Raw genomic sequence first — 19,927 nt, 5'->3', positions numbered from 1 at the left:
TCCTTTTCTTGGGCTACACTAAATTTTACTAATGGGATGACCAAGTTTCCTGGTCCCAGCTTTAATCCTTGGCAGATGCCCACATCTTTCGGAGCCTCAGTCTCTCACCTGAAAAATGGGTATGATGATAGTACTTATCTTGCAGACTCTGAGGATAAAGTACTTTCAGGATCTAATGCCTGGTGTTTCCAAAGGGGGTGCAAGAAGGTCATGTGGTAGCCAAGTCGGTGGCTTTCTGAAGATCTTCAGAGGGAGAGCTTTACAGAGGTATATGCTTATCAGTTAAGATTCTCTGGTTACAAGCGACTGAAATCTTTCCTATAAAACAGAGATGGAAGTGATGGGAAGGACGCTTACTATCTCACAGAGTGAAAGGGAAAGCCGAACAGCCAAGCCTCAAGAAGGACTTGAAGGATGGAAGCTCCAGGCAAGAACTGAAGAGAAATCTCTCCAGGAGGCTGCTGTCAGAATGACGTGGTTCCAACTACAGTTGGCCCTTTGAATCCACACATTACACATCCACAACTTTTTTTTTTTGGCTGCGTTGGGTCTTCGTTGCTGCACGTGGGCTTTTCTCTAGTTGTGACGAGCGGGGGCTACTCTTCGCTGCAGTGTGTGGGCTTCTCATTGGATGGCTTCTCTTGTTGTGCAGCACGGGCTCTAGAGCGCAGGCTCAGTAGTTGTGGCGCAAGGGCTTAGTTGCTCCGCAGCACGTGGGATCCTCCCGGACCAGGGCTCGAATCTGTGTCCCCTGCATTGGCAGGCGGATTCTCAACCACTGTGCCACCAGGGAAGTCCCCACATCCACGACTTCTGCATCCATGGGTTCAAATTGTGGACTGAAAATATTCAAAGAAACAAAATTCCAGAAAGTTCCAAAAAGCAAAACTTGAATTTGCCATGTGCCAGCAAATATTTACGAAGCATTTACATTGTATTTACAACTATTAATATAGCATTTACATTATATTGGGTAATATAAGTAATCTAGAGATGATTTAAAGTGTAAGTGAGAATGTGTGTAGGTAATAAGCAAATACTATGCCATTTTATGTAAGGGATTTGAGCATCCTTGTATTTGGGTATTTAAGGAAGTCCTAGAACCAATCCTCCACGGATTCTGAGGGATGACTTTACATGCTTGCTATCAAATTCAAGTTCTGGTGAAAGCAGCTGATTGGCCTGTGTGGGGTTCTATTTACCCCTGGGAAATGGAGAGAGCTGGTCCTCCGACTGACAGTTCCAAGACAACTTGGCTGCATCTACTGGTAGGATTCATCAGGTCAAATCTGGGAGAGGGATGCCTAGCTCTGTGCAGCAAGAATGAGTCCTATTATTTGTAAAGCAAAAGTGATGTTTCAATTACTCAACTGTCAGCGATTTTACAAAGTCTGAACTTTTCATTATTTCCCTAAAGGGACTAGGATTTTAATTCTTCAAGATGAGGGTATAAGGATAGATGTCAGGGAGAGGGATGGAGATGGAAAGAACAGGGACTGAGGGAGAAGGGTGACAGTCTGGACAATCTAAGAACCCTTGCAATTTTCAGCAACACCCTTGCAACTTCTGTAGAGTCTTCAAACCTTATCTTTGAAGCCTTTCCCAAGGGCCACACCTGCCCCATTTTTGTCCTCATCCAGAGTGTTTCTCCCCTGTTCCTGTTCACGGTCCAAATCCCCAACAAGTTCCTACAGACACAAATTCCTTGGTCAAAGCCCCGTTGTGCACTGAGAAGGGACCGGTAGCAAGAGAAAGAGTAAAGTGAGAAGGGATACGTGATGAGGGGAGGTCCCCAAGGAAGTATCAGGAAATAAGATTCTAAGTGGCTGGCCATTGATGGGAAGGGGGCCTCTGAACCAGCAGGCAGGGAGTTTAAAGATGGGTAGAGTGTGGATAGGTTTTGAGTAGAGAATCAGAGGGCCTTCCTGCCTCTTGGCCTCTCTCTTCTCTGAGCAATGGAAAGCAAAGTCATTGGCTGAGAAAAGGTAGGGTTGTGTTGGGAGCTGCAGGAGTGAGAATTCTGAAGTAGCTGCTCGGGGCTGTGCACGTGGCTGTGATGCTAGAACTTGAATCCACGCAGCCCACCGAGTAGTGGGACGGTCTGTAGCACTGCAGGGCAGTCCTTCCCGCTCACTCGGAGCACAGTCTTCTCATTAGGCCTGTGTGTCCTCATGGCAGATTGGTGAAGTAGACAAGGCAGGCACTGATAGTCCCACCTCCTATATATAAGCCGAGCCTCTGGAATTAAGGGTTTTGACCAAGGCCACCCAATTTATTCAAAGCAGAGACGAGGCTAAACTCTGTGGTCCCTGGCAGCTGTTACGATGGAAAAGCTCTGTTTCACTCGTGTTTCATGGGGTAGGAAAAACACTGAGACTTGTGAAAATAATACAGACTGTCTTCTGAGCCCAGAATGTGGCCCAAAAGAGAGCAGGCAGGGAGACTGTAATCCACCACGAGATGGTGGGGTGGATGAGTCAGTTCTTCCAACCCTGGAATTATCAGCTTATCCCCAATTTTCCACATGACACTCTGTCTCTTTTCTTCTGACAACACCTACTGAACTACAGTTCTACCCCAAACTGAACACTCAAAACAGAAAATAACTGCCCAAGGCCAAGGCTACATCTGTCTGTGATGACAGGCAGACTCTCTGCCCTATAGCACAGGGACATAAATGTCAAAGGCACTTGGGCCAGCTCCTTCCTGCCATCCCAGATGCCCCCACTGTGATGCAGGCCCAGAGCAATCATCCCATGTCACAGCCACTGTGGACATGATCTATGATAGCTGACACTTGGCTCCCCTACTCCCCAGAGCTGGCTGCTGTCAGGTTTGGTATGTGGAACATTTTGTCTGAGGGACATGCTGGCCTGGGTTGAAAGTAATTCCCATCAGCTCAGAACCGGGTGGTCTGTCACAAGGTTATTTTTCAGTTTGATCTGGACTCAGGAAGTCTTTCGGGCTGAGAGCTGGTATTTTCAAAGGTTAAAAAGCCCATCAGAAATTTCTTTCATGAGAAAATGTGATGCATCTGACTGCCCTGACTTGCATGCAGTTCCCAGATCAGGGGCCTGAGCATTATTTCACTTTAGACTCAGGACTGCAGTGTCCTGAAGATTCCTGGGGCCTGGGCTGGGAGAAGCTGGCGGTGGGATGCACTGGCCACTACTAATGGGAAGCCAGAAAGGGCAGCATGTATGTTCTTAGGATGCCCTAAGTGTGTGTCTGTGTGTAGGTACACATGCAGTGTGCGTTTGGCTGTGTGCGTCACACAAATGTTTATGTGCATGTTTGTTTGTCTCCAGGGGACATGTGTTTGTGCATATGTGTATGTATGGGTGGTCAATTGGTGTGAATGTGCATGTGTATTCAAATGTGTGTGTATGTGTACACATGTGTATGCGTGTTGAACGTGTGTGTGTATGTGTGTGTGGTCCTGTGTATGCACAGATGGACATGCATGTGTTCACACATCTATGCTGGCCTGAGAATGGGGTGGTTTAATGGTAAGAGCTTTGGAATCAGACAGATATGGGTTCAAATTCTAACTCTACAATTTATTAGCTATATGAACCCTTGCTACTCACCACCTTGGCTTCCTCCTCTCCAAGACGGGATGATACCACCTTTCTCATAGGACCAGGGTGAGGGTTAACAGCCATGAAGTAGATACTGCCCTGGCACATGGTCAGTGCCCAGCAAGTGGTAGATAATATTATTACTATGACTCTCATCACCACCATCATCATCCTTCTTGTCTCATCTTATTTTGTTCCCTGGCTGTGTGGCATTCGTTCTGTCTCTTTAAGACCCATCCAGGGCTGCAAACATTTCAGATGGAAATGAACTAACTTGAACTAGCAGTCCAGAGAAATGGGTAACCACACCAATACCCCTCACCCACTGTGACTTTGGCTACATCAGTGAACAATAATATCCCCATCAACTAAATGACATGAACAACCATCCCTGCTCAATGAGTTTTCTTTCTGTGCTGGTACCTCTTGTAGAGATGAAAGTAATCAAATGGTTCTTGGCCACTTTCTGCACACCCAGGCCTGGCATAGCCTCCATGGAACATATGAGAAGAGAATACACATATCCCTGATGTTAACAATTTCCAGTGCAGTTGTCTTGTTGTTTTTAATAAATAAACAAGCAGGCTCATTCAGGTATAATTGGCATACAGTAAACTACACACATATAAAGCATATGATTTGGTAAGTTTTAACGTATGTACACACCATATAACCATCACCACAATCAAGATAATGAGCATGTCCATCACCCCATCCCTTCCTCCCACTCTTCCTGCACAACCCCTCCCCCCAGGCAACCATGCTTTCTTTCCCTGCAGACTGGTGTGCATTTTCTAGAGTTCTATAATCTTCAGATTATAATCATAAGCATGAATTTTGGGGGGCTTTTTCACTAAGCATAATTATTTTAAGCTTCATCCATGTTGTCATGTCAGTTTATTCCTTTTTATTGCTGAATAATGTTCCATTATATGGATGTACCACAATTTGTTACCCATTCACCTGTTGAGGGACTTCTGGGTTGTTTCCAGCCTTTGACTATTACAAATAAAACTCCTATGAACATTTGTGTACAAGCTTGGATGTATGTTTTCACTTCTCTTGGGAAAATATCTAGGGGTGGGATGGTTGAATCATATGACAAGTGTATATTTAACTTTTTAAGAAACTCCCAAACTGTTTTCTAAAGTAATTGCACCATTTTACATCTTTACCAGCAGTGTATAAGAGTTCTGTTTCCTCAAAATCCTCACAAAAACTTGATATGATCAGTCTTTATAATTTTAGCCATTTTTCATAGGTGTGTTGTGGTATCTCATTGTGGTTTTTAATTTGCATGACCTAATGACTAATGATGTTGAGCATAATTTCTTTTTGTAAAATGTTATTGGAATATAGTTGATTTACAATGTTGTGTTAGTTTCAGGTGTACAACCAAGTGATTCAGTTACACATATACATATATTCATTCTTTTCAGATTCGTTTCTCATATAGGTTATCACAGGATATTGAGTAGAGTTCCCTGTGCTATAGAGTAGGTCCTTGTTGGTTATCTATCTTATGTAGAGTAGTGTGTGTATGGTAATGTACGTACTTGCCATTCATGTATCTTCTTTGGTTAGTTGTCTGTTCAAATCTTAAGCCTATTTTTAAAGTTGGGTTATTTGTTTTCTTATTATTGAATTTCAGGAATTCTTATATATTCTGGATACAAGTCCTCTATTAAAAATATTTGCAAATATTTTCCCCCACTTTGTGGCTTGAACTTGTATCATCTTAACAATATCTTTTAAAGAGAAATTTTAAATTTATCACTGTGTTCTTTTATGGGTTGTGCTTTGCCTAATCCAAGGTCACAAAGGTTTTCTCCTATGTTTTCTTCTAGAAAGTTCATAGTTTTATATTTCATTTAGGTCTATGGTCATTTTGAGTTAATTTTTAAAATATAGGGAATTCCCTGGAGGTCCAGTGGTTAGGACTCTATGCTTCCACTGCAGGGGGTCCGGGTTCACTTCCTGGTAGGGGAACTAAAATCCCACAAGCCATGTGGCAAGGCCAAAAAAAAAAAAAAAAAAAAAATATATATATATATATATATATATATGTAAAATGAGGTATGGATTGAAGTATATTTTTGCATATATATGCCAATTGTTCCAGAATCATTGTTTAAAAGACTGTCCTTGGGGCTTCCCTGGTGGTGCAGTGGTTGGGGGTCCGCCTGCCAATGCAGGGGACACGGGTTCGAACCCTGGTCTGGGAAGATCCCACATGCCACGGGGCAACTAAGCCCGTGCGCCACTACTACTGAGCCTGTGCTCTAGAGCCCGCAAGCCACAACTACTGAGCCCACACATCACAACTACTGAAGCCCATGCGCCTAGAGCCCGTGCTCTGCAACAAGAGAAGCCACCGCAATGAGAGGCCCGCGCACCGCTACGAAGACTAGCCCCCGCTCACCGCAACTAGAGAAAGGTCACGTGCAGCAACGAAGACCCAACGCAGAGAAAAATAAATAAATAAAAATTTTAAAAAAAGACTGTCCTTTCTGCACTGAATTGCCTTTGCAACTTTTTCAAAACTCAGTTGTCTGTATATGTGTGGGTCTATTTCTGGAAACTGTTCTATTGTGTTGATCTACTTTTATATCTTTATGTCAATACTATGCTGATTGTTACTGTGGTTTTATGATAAATCTTGTAGTGTTAGTTCTCCAATTTTGTTCTCTTTTCTTTCAAAGTTGTTTTGGCTATTTTATGTCCTTTGCATTTCCATATAAAATTTAGAATCAGGTATTCAATTTCTATAAAAATCCTTCCTGGAATTCTGATTGAGATTATATCATATCTCAGATCAAATCTAAGATCTCAGGTCAAATTAAACCTATTCTCTCCAATAAATCAATTTGGAGAGAATTTAGATCTTAAAAATATTGAGTCTTCTCACTTATGAACAAGGTTTATCTCTCCATTTATGTAGATCTTATTTACTTTCTCTCAGCAATGTTTTGTAGCTTCCAACGTACAGATCATATGTTTTGTCAGACATATCCCTAAGTGTTTTTTACCCTCATACTAGTCTACACTGAGCCTCCAGCAATTTGTCAATTACAGTTCAAGTTTTCCCACCTCTGGGCTGGTTCCTGCAGAAGTTGTGATTCTATGTATCCACCTATCTGTCTCTCCAATTTGGGGGTAGCAGTTTGCCCTGTGACCTCACTTCTCTGACAGACCTAAGAGGATCTGCTGATTTTCAGTTTGTTCACCCATTTAATTGTTCGGATAGAGTGATGACTTCTAAGCTCCTTACATGCTAAACCAGAAACCTGTTTAGGTTTTATTTGTCCAGACTGTTCATGATCTCTTTTCCCTAATTTTCTGCTTTTTCCCAAAGTGTTTGTTTTTTGTTCATGACCCACTTTATGTCCTTTGTTGGCTTATTGTATTCTTATCTTAGTGATTATTTTAGGATAGTATATATCTATAACACATTTGGTGTGATATTACACACCATAGTATACTTTTTTTTCCCCTCCAGTATTTATGCTATTTTATCATACCTTTCACATATATATCGACATATATACATATATTTTACATACATATATTCTAGACCCCAGAGTGGGTGGTTACTATTTTTTTTTTTTTTACTATTTTTGTTTAAACAGTCAATTACCCTTTACATTTTTTTTTATAAGATGGGAAGAACCTGAGGGTTTTTTTTGTTTTTTTTTTTAATTAATAGCTACTTTATTTATTTATTTATTTATTTATTTTTGGCTGTGTTGGGTCTTCGTTTCTGTGCGAGGGCTTTCTCTAGTTGCGGCAAGCGGGGGCCACTCTTCATCGTGGTACGCGGGCCTCTCACTATCGCGGCCCCTCCCGTTGCGGGGCACAGGCTCCAGACGCGCAGGCTCAGCAGTTGTGGCTCACGGGCCCAGTTGCTCCGCGGCATGTGGGATCTTCCCAGACCAGGGCTCAAACCCGTGTCCCCTGCATTAGCAGGCAGATTCTCAACCACTGCGCCACCAGGGAAGCCCAACCCTTTACATTTTTAATACTTTAGTTTTTAGAGCTGTTTTAGGTTTACAAAAAAACTGAGCAGAAATTACAGAGAGTTCTCATATACCCTCTCTCCTGACCGCCACCCCAGTTACTAACATTTTGCATTTGTTACCAATGATAAACAATCTTGATACATTTTTTAAAAAGCTAATGTTCAGGGCTTCCCTGGTGGCGCAGTGGTTGAGAATCTGCCTGCCAATGCAGGGGACACGGGTTCAAGCCCTGGTCTGGGAATGATCCCACATGGCGCGGAGCAACTGGGCCCGTGAGCCACAACGACTGAGCCTGCGCGTCTGCAGCCTGTGCTCCGCAACAAGAGAGGCCGCGATAGTGAGAGGCCCGCGCACCGCGATGAAGAGTGGCCCCCGCTCGCCGCAACTAGAGAAAGCCCTCGCACAGAAACGAAGACCCAACACAGCCAAAAATAAATTAATTAATTAATTAAAAAAAAAACCTAAATAATAGTGAAAAGAGGATGGGAGTCTCCACAGTTGAATTTCCAGGATAGGGCTTTTCACTTTAAAAAAAAAAGCTAATGTTCATAGTTTACTCTAGGGCTCACTCTTTGTGTTATACGCTCTATGGGTTTTCACAAATGCATAATGTCAGGTATTCACCATTACAGTATCATTCAGGATAGTTTCACAGCCATAAAAATGTCCTGTGCTCCACCTAGTCACCCCTTACTGCTCCCCCAAACCCTTGGCAACCACTGCTTTCTCCAGGATGTCCTATAGTTGGAATCATAAAGTATGTAGCCTTTATAGATGGGCTTCTTTCACTCAGTTATATGCATTTAACATCTCTCCATGTCTTTCTATGGCTTGATAGCTCATTTCTCTTTGTCACTGAAAAATAATTCCATTGTATGGATGTACCATAGTTTGTGTATCCATTCACGTATTGAGAGACATCTTGATTGCTTCCAATCAAGCATTCCAATATAAACATTCATATCCAGGTTTTTGTGTGGACATAAGTTTCAACTCACTTAGGTAAATACTTAGGAGCATGATAGCTAGACAGTATGGTGAGAATATATTTAGTTTCGTAGGAAACTGCCAAACTCTCCCAACAATTCTCTTTTAAAGATACTTAAGTAATAAGAATATACATATATAGATAGATACACACACACCCATATATGCCATTTCTAGTGCTCTTCACTCGAGTAGATCCAGGTTTTCACCTGGCCGGTAGGACGTGTTCTGGGTTCCTGGCCAGCGCCCAACTCTGCAGGGTGAAGGGACGCATGTTATTCTGGGACGACACTAGGTGGTGCTGTGGGACCGCTGTCAGGCCCCAGGCGCCAGGCAATGGGTCCTCCCGGGTGGCTCAGCCCTGGAGGAGCCCTCTCCCACCTGGTCCTTCGTAAAGCCAGGGTGGCCCCTCTCCCTGTTCTCCTTCTCTCGGAATGATATAGTTGTGTCCTCCCTTTTCATGCAGCTTCTTGGTTCCTTTCCCAACGGCCCTGTGGGCAGAGAGAATCCTCACCCTCCCTCCCTCCCGCAGAGAGAGACACTGGGTCTCCGAGGATGGAGGAGGAAGTAGGGAGCAGACAGGAGCACCAGTCCTGGGGGAGACAGAAACCTTGCTACAGAGACCAGTCTACCTCCTAAATGCCCAAAGCCCACCTCCAGGCATGCTAACCCCTCTCGCTAATTTTGGAAGCTTGGTGATAAATCTCTGCAACCCTGTCTTTGGGGAGACTTGCTTTTCTAAACGGGTCTGTTCAGGAGAGCCAGAGGGCCAACTCTCCTCCCATCTGGCACTGAGGGACCCCACCTGTGCCCACACGGCTTGGCGGTGGATCTTTCAACGTGGGATAACAGAGAGAGTGTGGGTCAGGAAACGTCAGCCCTGGAAGCAAGCTCAGCCTCCACAAACTGGGTGATTTAGAATCAGAGTCAGCATGGAGGCTTGTCTGAGGCTTGTCTGCAGAGTGGGGAGAGGAGGCCCTGCGCTGGAGGGCTGCAGTGAGGAATGAGTGTGTCTTGTGGAGGTGCTGCGTCCACCGGGAAGCTCTGAGCACCTGTGTGATGTGCTTATCACAGAATGATAACAAACTTGGACAGCCTTGGGACATGCACAGAATGGCTGGTGTAGGCAGCAAGGGCCAGGGAGGCCGGAGGAGGGTGGAAGGGAGGGGTGGGCCTTGAGCCAGGCGGTTGGGAGGAAGGGTGGGGGTGGAGGGTTCCCAGGAGCACGGGGATTGCCAAGTGCGGGGTGAGTGGGGCTTGGTCCACAGGCTGGAAGGAGAGGCTGGAGTCTGAGACGGGGGCCTGAGTGCCTGGCTGCTGAAGCTGAACCAGTCCTCCGGCCATCAGAGAACTTCTACCCAAGAGGGGCAGCCCTTGCCAAGGTCCCTCTGGCGGCAGTGGGGTGAGAGGATGGGAAGGCAGCCTGGAGGCTACTGAAATCAGTGTGCTTTCACCCTGTTCTTAATTGTGATTTTGGAAGCACTGTGCCTCCTCTAACTTTTCCTGACTACAGTATTGAAATGGGCTGGAGAGTCGAGGCAGGCAGCAGCACTTGGCGGATGACACAGGGCTGTTCACACACGTGTTCCCGTCCACACTGACACCACGGAGAGTGTCCCTAAGGCTTCACCCCCTGCTTCCCAGCGAGGCAGGGAGCCCAGCTGAGGCCTGTCTGGGTTGTCTCAAGGAGAGAGGCTGGTTACAGAACCCATGGTAGCACCATCCCAGCACGTGCACACACACACACACACACGCACACACACACACACACGCACACACACACACACACACACGCACACACACACGGCGGTGGGGGGGATGAAATGTATGAAGGACAGGGTTATCTCTGCTCTGAGGGACAGCCAAACAAACCACAGGGCCACGTGATGTGCCCACACCTCTGGGCTTCATCTCCTCTGCCACCCACCAGAAGGAGAAGGCGCTGCAGCCGCCGGCCCCTCCCATGCAGCGCGGCGGGACCTACTGCCTTGGTATCTCCTCCGCAGCAACCTTATCGCCGAGCCGTGGAACTGTGGGTCAGGAGGCCTTGGCTGGTCACAGGTCTGGGGCAGTGGGCTCTTCTGTTGGGGAGGAAAGGGGGCACCTGAAGTCGCTTGCCTTTCCCAGCCTGTGGCTGATAATCTTTCTGAAATCCCAGCACTCCCATCGCTGCTGGTGGCTCTGGGTGAAATGTGCCTTGAATGTTAACTCTGAACCCCCGGCAACACAAGGACTGCAGAAGGAGGAGGAGCTGGGCTGGCCTGAGGACGCATTTGAGGACTCCGTTCTTGGGGGGAAGCTCGAATCTCATTTCTCTCCATGCATTCAGGGAGAAGGCAGAGGAAGGTGGCGGAATGCGGGACAATGGGAGACTTGGTTTGCTGGGTCCCGCCTTAGTGAGATTTCTGTTCTGAGCTCTGGGAGCAACTCCCCATGGCACATGGCTTCCCCCCCGCCCGCCCAGGGGAGCCAGGAAGACCTCTGATCCAGAAAAGGGGCAGAGAAGCCTTCTATGTGCCCTGGACAGCCCCCTACAAGCTTTGCGCCCAATTCTTCCATCTGTAATATGGGGACAACAGTACACAAAGGCACTTCATGGGGTCACTGTGGAGGTTAATAGATAGATGTAAAATAATTTGGAAAAGGGCCTGGCACCATTTAGTGAAGGTGGTATTTTTTTCCCCCAGTGGGAAAAAGAAGCAATATCTTCTCACTACATAGAAGTAAAATCTTAGTCCCCAGAGCCAAGCGAGTCCAAGAAATGAAGCCAAAAGCAAACCTGGAAGGCTGTGGCTGGAATTCTCAGCGAGGAGGCCTTTGAAGTGAGGGCTCTCCCTCCCTCCAAGGGCTCCGGCAGCTCCCCGCTCCGCGCTTGATAAAAGGGAAGACAGGCTCTGTTGTGGTTTGACACATGCCCCAGATGTCAGGTTGCAGCTCCACTTGGCAATTAGCTCTCAGAGGTGGCAGCTGTGTGGAGTGGAAAGGACCCGGTCTTGGAATCAGGGTGCGCGGTGCCAGTGCCAGCTGTGTCCCACACAACTTATCTGTGCCTCCTTCCTTTGTGAATAAAATGGGGGTGACACCAGCCCACGCCACCTCCTCTGAAATTCAGATCAATCTGAATTTCAGATAATGAACATATGATCTTTTAGTACAAGTATAGCCCATGCAATACTTGAGACATACTTACACTAAAAAAAAAACATTATTTGATGTTTACCTGAAATTCAAATTTTCCTGTATTTTATTTGGCAACTCTATTCCCTTGGAAGACTTTACAGGGGTCATCTGGGTGAAAGGGCTTCAAACTGTAAATGCTTTGAAAGTACAGGCTGGGAGGTATTCTGGAAAGATGGTGGACGGTAACTTTGGCAACCAAAAAGGCCTTTTATCTTGAAACGCCCAAGGCCCTCCCCGCCCCCCGCATCCATACCCACTCCCACTGCCGTGGAATCTCTTCATCTCTAAAGGACTCCCCTGCTTTTCTAAGCCCTGCTCCCCTCTGGCTCGCACACCTCCTCCACCCCCAGGTCCTGGAGAGGCTCCCTGGGCTCTTGGCGGCTGAAGTCATCCTCTGCTCTGGGTCCCGCGCACTGGGCTTAATCCACCTTGGGTTCAGTGTGACTTTGGCCTTCCTGGGGTGTGTGATGCAGTGGGGAGGCTCCCGGGTCCAGGCAACAGCCCTGGCTGGAGCACGTGCTCTGCTGCGGAAGCAGAGACCTTGGACAAGCCACTTCTGTCTCTGAGTTTCAGAGCCCTCATCTGCACAATGGGAAGATGTTAACCCCAGCTCATCTTTAAGACGAGAAGAGAAGATGATGCTGGCAAAGCACCTAATATGGAGCCAGACCCACGGCGGACACACAGTGGGCTAGTTCCACTTCCACCTGTTCACCCCGCCCTCCGCCACACCAGGCGGGGCTGCTGGCAGTCACCCAAGTGTTCTGCCTAAAGGAAGGCTCTCCCTCACCGTTGCCTCCCCCTATATGTTCCCACACTCTCAGGATTCCAAGCTACCAGCTTTGCCAGCTTCTGTCTCCCATCTGTCTGCCCCTCCCCAAACCGCACTGGATACCCTCTCTTACGATGGGAATCTGGTCACTGTCATTGTCGCCCAAGTGCAGCAGAAAAACAGACAGACTTAGCTCACACTGCCTCAATCACACCACCAGCCTATTCCCTTCCCTCCCCAACCAAGACATTCCAGAAATGCAGACACTTTAGGGAAGCAGGGCAGGTGCCCAAGGTGGGGCTCTCTGCTGCCTCCCTGTTGGGAGCCCAAGTGGCTTTCAGGACAAAGTGTTTTGGGGGATGGGGGTAGGCAGAGGACGATGACAAGGAGGACTCGGGGTTCCTCTGCTTTTGTTCTCTCAGCCCCAAGTGCAGCTGGGGCCAAGCGTCCCACCCGGAAGGGCAGGGTTAAGGGTGAGGAACCTCTGCCTTCCTCCCCACGAAGCCCTGGCCCATTCTTTATCTCCACTGGGCTGCAGCATCTCCAAATGCATGGACTACCCCTTCCCCCGAATTATTCATTCATTCACCCAACACACAGACTTCTCATGGGACTGGGGGACACGGCGACGAAGACACATCCTTGCTTTTGTGGGGCTTCCAGGCCTGAGAGAGAGGGAGGGCCGGAAATGAGGCAGATGCGATGCATGTAGGAAGAACTAAGACAGAGGGAGGCTGGGGTCACTCAGGATAGCATGGGGGGCAGGCTCCCAACGGCGTGCAGACCAATGGGTGTGCAGAATAACAGAGAAGGCACGCGTGCATCAATAGGTTGGCAAAAATGTTAAAGTTGGTCATCGCAAACGTTGGCAAAGACGTGGAGCAACAGGAATGTTCACACCCTGCCAGTGGGAAGCTAATTTAGTACAACCACTCAAAAGCCACTGGAGATGCCCATTCCCTGTGACCGTAGGAGAAATTCTATGCCCAGGTCTGTGCACCAGGAGGGTTGCATGAGGCCACTCCCAGTCTCACTGTTCGCCATAGCCTGAGACCCAAACAGCCCGCAGGGCCACCAGTGCTAGAATGTGGGTGAGTAACGTGCGGCAGGGTCACACGATGGAAGCCTGCACAGCTACGAAAATGCACGGGTGGCAACAACTACAAACAGTAGCAGGGACGAATCTCACAAACACAGACACAAGACAGTACATGCACGATTCCATTTTGACCAAGTTTTAGAACAAGCAGAACAAAACCATGTTGCTTTAAGGATGCACACGTGGGTGCTACAACTCTACACATCACAACTGTGACTGCCACCAGTCAGAGGAGCGGCTTCCTCCACGGCAGAGGTTCTGTACTGGGGTGATTTTGCCCCCATGTGCTTGGAGAAGTATTTGACTGCCACAATGGGGGCGACAGGGGAGCGTGCTACTGGCCAGGGATGCTGCTAAGCCCCTCCCCCCACACACACCCCCCCATAGTATTATCCTGCCCAAATCTCCCAGTGCGGCTCTTGAGACACCTTGATCTCAGGGACAAGGAGGGCGGCTCACACAGGGCTTCTAAAATCCTGGCAATGCACAAAGGTGGTCATTTTACATATATCCTGTAAACTCTACATGATGTTTTATACATGCCAAAAATAATTCCAGAGCATGCAACTGGGCATCTGGGGGATGAGTGGAGAGGCCCATGAGATGAGGTCAGCCTTGGCCTCCAGCTGCAAGGGGAGGCCAGGGACCAGCGCTGCTGCTGGGACAACCCTTGGAAGGCATTTCAGAGACCCGGGCAGCCCGACACGTGTCCTCAACACTCCTCCAAGAAACTAGAACACAGAGGGGCTCCCCATGCCCAGGACAAGTGCCCTGCCCAGTGAGGTGAGTTCCCTGGGCTCTGCTGCACTGTGGGGCAGAGCAAGGTCAGCGGAGGGCCAGGTGGACAGATGGCCTGGCCAGCCGCCTCCCCTCCTCTCTGCTCAGGAGGGCCTGGGTCTCCTGGGCTTCATCAAGGCATTTGGGGGGGGGTGGTCAGGAGGTAGATCCTTTTGGTCCTTGGATTCCACAGGTGGGGGCACCATCCAGACAAGGTCTGAGTGTTTACTACCCAAGATTAGTAAGGAAGGGCAGCAGTAAAGATTACTGGGATTCAGACTGAGACCTGGGTTCGAATCTGAACGTGCAAGTTATAAGTGGTATGACCTTGGACAAGCTACTTGATTTTGTTGAACCTCAGCTTCATTATGTGTAAAAAATGGAAACAGAGGTGTCTCAGTCATAGTGTTGGCAGAGGAAAAGATGTGCTAATGTAGGTAAGATGGCCAGACTAGCTACAAGGGCATAGTAGCGGCTGTTACTGTGGCAGCTGGGAACCACTGCTGCCATATTGAGTAGCACAAAGGTGATGGCTGCTGTGGGCTCTCAACCTGCTCTGTGTCACCCGCAGTGGTTCAGGCCTCTTGTGTCCTGTTTCCCTGCTAATGTCCCTTGGTATTGACTAATTTAAAAACTAACAGCCCCTTTAGGGAAGGAAGGAAAGAATTTGGCTCCAGGCCTGGGCCAAGGCTTTGGAAGAAGACTGGGGGTCAACCCCAGTGGGCGATGACATGAGAGCTCACACATTAACAGGAAATTTAGGGTCCCTTGGCTCTGCTTCCACCACCTCCACCTACTCCCCAGACTCTCTTGCCAGGGTCAGAGCCTCTGATTTGTTTTACCAAAAAGATCACGTGCTCTATCAGTCAGGATCCCAGCAGGCAAGGTATGGCACACTCGAATTAGGATGATTTGAAGGGGGTTTAACCGATGGACCATTCAAACATTGTGCGCAAGTGTAGGGCCTCCTCAGGGACAGTGCAGACGCTGAAAGAGTGGGAGTGTGGAAGGGTCACCAGAACCTGGAAGCGAGAGTGGTCCAGACAGGACTGCCTTGAGGGGCCTGTGACCTACAGTCCAGCAGCACCGGTGGCCTGCAGCCACCCTACAGGATCTGCTAGAGGAAGAGATACTCCTACTAACCTTCCTCTTCCTTTCAATCTGCTGGTGCCTGTCATTGGCTGAATTTAATAGGAAGACAACTGCCAAAGGGGCTGTCCATGCAGTCCATTCTGGTCAGCCTCCTGGACACAGAGCAGGATGGAGTGGGGAGAGGGTACCCAGAGATACCCAGCACAGGGGTGTGAGGAGTACGTGAGGGGCGCTGCTTGGGGGCTCTCTCTGGTGATGGGTCCCTGCCTGAGTGATATATATATATATATTTTTTTTTTTTTAATAAATCTTACCTCAGGTTTTTTTTTTAATTAATTAATTAATTTGTTTATTTATTTTTGGCTGTGTTGGGTCTTCGCTGCTGCTCGTGGGTTCTCTCTAGTCACAGTGAGCGGGGGCCACTCCTTGCAGTGGTGCGCGGGCCTCTCACCGCCGTGGCCCCTCCCGTTGCGGAGCACGGGCTCTAGGCGCACAGGCTCCAGCAGCTGCGGCACGTGGGCTCAGTAGTTGCGGCCCACAGGCTCTAGAGCTCAGGCTCAGCAGCCGTGGCGCACGAGCCCAGCTGCTCCGCGGCATGCGGGATCCTCCCGGGCCAGGGCTCGAACCCGTGTCCCCTGCATTGGCAGGCAGACTCCCAACCACTGCTCCACCAGGGGAGCCTGAGTGATATCTTTAAAATCAACTTTCTATGGGACTTCCCTGGCAGTCCAGTGGTTAAGACTCTGCGCTTCCAATGCAGGGAAGATCTAACACAGGTTAGATCCCCGGTCAGGGAACTAGATCCCACATGCCTTGCGGTGCGGCCAAAAAAAAAAAAAAATCAGTATTAAAATCAACTTTCTTAAGGTATAATTGAAACACAATAAAATGCACCCATGTTAAGTGTACACTGTGATGAGTCCTGACAAGTGTATACACCACGTAACCACTGCCATAATCAACGTATAGAGCATTCTCATCACGCTAAGTACTCCGTGCCCCTTCCCAGTCAATGCTCCCTTCCACTTTGGCTCTAAGCAACCACTGGTCTGCTTTCTATCATTAGAGATTCCGTTAATCTTTTCTAGAGGCTCATATGAATGGAAGAATACAGTGTGTAATCATCTGTGCCTGATTTCTTTCCCTCTGCATGATTTTGAGATTTATCCATGTTACTGTGTTCAGTTGTTCATTGATTTCATTGCTGACTTGGTATTCCATTGTACTAATATGTCACAATTTATTCCTTCACCTGTTGATGGACATTGGGGTTGTTTTTAGCTTTTTGCTGTTGTGAGTAAAGCTTCTACAAACATTTGCATACAAGGCTTTGTAGAGACAGATATTTTCATTCCTCTCAGGCAAAGGCCTGGAGTGGGATGGCTGGATCATTTTGTAAGTGTTGTTTAACTTTATGAGAAACTGTCGGAACTTCCCTGGCGGTCCAGTGGTTAAGACTCTGCGCTTCCACTGCAGGGGTTCAATCCCTGTTCTGGGAACTAAGATCCCACATCTCACATGCTGTGCAGCATGGCCAAAAAAAAAAAAAAACCTGTCAAACTGTTTTCTAAAGTGGCTGTATCTTTTTGCATCCCATCAGCAAAGGAGGCATTCCAGTTGCTCCATATCCTTACCAACACTTGGTATCGTCAGTCTTTTTAACTTTAGCCATCCTAGTGGTGGATGCAGTGATATCTCACTGTGGTTTAATTTGAATTTCTCTATGACTGATATTCAGCATCTTTTCATGTGCCTGCTCAGATATATTCTTTTGTGAGGTAGCTATTCAAATCTTTTGCCCATTTCTTTAAGTTGTTTGTATACTTATTAGTGAGTCCGTTGTTCCCTGTCTATAGTTTGCTTTTTTGTTTCTTATCAGTGCATTTGAAGGTCAGAAGTTTTTGATTTCTCACTGAGGCCCTTCTTAAACGTGACTTCGGTCTGGGTAAGAAGGCGGGTCTCCCTCGGCCCCCGCCCCACTCCACAGTGGAGAGACACGCAGGTCCGGGTCTGTCTTTCATTCCATCAGTTCTCACAAGAGCTCCTGGCTGGAAAAAACTGCCTCCTTGTCAGATGAGAGGAACCCAAGAGAGCACTCTCATTCTTCCTTCAGCTTAAAACAGACACAGGGTGCTGCACCGGGGGCCCTCGGCTGCCGAGGCTTCAGGCACCCAGACCAAGTCCTCCCTGGGCGCCAGACCTCGGTCCATGATGCCCTTCACAGGCATCTCATCACTGAGCCCTCATGACCACCTGTGTGTGTGGAGTCATTTTCCCCACTGGACGGATGCAGACTCTGAAGAATGGACAGGTGTGTCCATCAAGAGATGGAAAATGTCTTTTTGACAGAGCTAATTTCACATAAGCATTGTTAACCAGGAACTGCAGAACTAAAAAGACAAAAGGGAACACAGAGATATCATAGAAGTAGTAACAGCAGGGATGTGTAAAGGACTCCTGTAACTCAATAACAAGAAAGCAATCCAGTTTTTCAAAATAATAGGCAGAAGATTTCAACAGATACCTTAAAGAGAATACAGGAATGGCAATTAAGCACGTGAAAAGATGCTCAATGTCGGTAATAGCTCCCAGGGCTGGGGGAACAAAGGTGAGACTTAGGGGTTATAAAGACCTAGACACTTGCAGGAGGGGCCTTTGAGGCTGGGACCCAGACCCTGAAGGTACATGAGGCCTGTGGAGGACACGGGCAACCGGAACCAGCAGCTGCTGTTGGAGTGCAAGGCCACTGCTGATGGGAACAGGGAGCAAGTCCCTTCTTCCTTCTCCAGACTGGCGGGCTCCCTCTGGTGGCCCCTCTTGGCAGAGCCTAGAGAGTCCCTGGCAGGGCATAAACCTGACTTGTAGCATCCCACAGGGCGGGTTTGGAGCTGAGAGATAAGAACTCAATAACCAGTAGCACAGGTAAAGTCTCTTGCCCAGGGAATACAGCTAGTGATGGAATTTTGATCCAGGAGCATGTGGCTCTGAGGCCAACGCCCAGCTGGAGGTTGGCAAGTGCCAGCCCTGGAGATCAGAAGAGACCCTGAAAAGTCTGATGTGTTGGGTACGGGGGCCAGGGCAGAGGGCTGGGCAGGCAGCTCCACAGAGCTGCCAGTGGGTACCAGGGACCTGCCCTGGGTCCTGAAGCACATAGCCAGGGCTGCCGGGGAAGCCAAGCTGCAGCTCAGTTACGGGGCTGGGGTATGTGAGTTACATGCTCCTGAGCTAGGCCCCATTGCAGCCCAGATGAGGCAGCAAGGCAGCCAGGGTGACCGCGTGCCCTGGCTCTGGGCTCTGCATCCACGAGTCGTGGATGGCCCTGCCCAGGATGTCCTGGTGGCCTGGGCCAGGGCCTCCCACCTGGGAGCCAGAAAAGCAGAGTGCACAGAGCTGGACAACGGTGCCTCTCCCCTAGACACGACACCTTCTTCTTCAGCTGAAGTCTTCCTGCGGCAAGGCCATTAGGATCCCATTTGGAACATCTCCCGTCTTTATTTGCCATCTTCTCCTGAGACTAGCCCCCTTGTTGTAATGACCACCAGCCACCACTCACTCCAACTCTGTGAGTCCTTTTTTCTTGGAAGTTTCTAGAGGGTGGGGCCACTCCCCAGACTCCAGGGTGCTGGGAAGAGCTGTGAGCTGGGGAGTGTGGGCTGCCCTCCCCCGTCACCTCTGGGCAGGTCCGGCCTGGGTGGTCACCAGCAGGACACACCACACACGCCTCTGCCCTGCTCCTCCCCTTCCAGCCTTCCCTGGCCGCGCAGCTGCGGAGCTGCACACGCGGTGCTGCTCTGAGCCAGCCTCCCACTGCAGAGACCTGCACCCCAAGCTCTCAGGCCCTCTGACACCACCTCTCCTCTCTGTGATGAAGCCACATCCAGTCTGATCTCTGAACACCCAGGGATTAGGGGCCCCAACTTTGGGCTCAGCGGCCATGGGTTCAAATCCTAACTCTGCCGCAAGCCAGCCGCATGAAGGTGGGCGTGGCACTCAGTCTCTCTGTGCGTCGTTGCGGTATTTGTCAAACCAGGTGACACGAGGATGCCCAGCCTTCCAGCCTGGTGGGAGGACTGCCCGAGGTCAGGCGCGAGAGCTCTGGTGCGGTGCCGGGCGTACGGCTGGTGCTCACGCAAGGGCGCTGTGCTAGGTGGAGCTAGCTTCAGATTTGGGGCTTCTGGGGCCTCCTTTGGCCCTCCGCCCACTGCTGGGGCATAAGCACCAGGTATAAATGCTTTCCAATTTCCCACCCAGCCCTGCTCGTCAGAGAACCAGATTAATTCCCCAGCCCGGCCCGAGCTGCTGTGGTCGGCTTCGGACAAGAGGAGTCACTGACCCGACACAGACACCTTGGGCGCAGGGTCCATTCAGGTGCCTAACTGGTCAGCAGCGGCTGGCCGTCCCCGCTTCCCTCCACAACTAG

This window comes from Balaenoptera musculus, chromosome 4, assembly GCF_009873245.2.
Source record: "Balaenoptera musculus isolate JJ_BM4_2016_0621 chromosome 4, mBalMus1.pri.v3, whole genome shotgun sequence".
NCBI lineage: Eukaryota > Metazoa > Chordata > Mammalia > Artiodactyla > Balaenopteridae > Balaenoptera > Balaenoptera musculus.
This window is presented reverse-complemented; position numbering follows the sequence as displayed.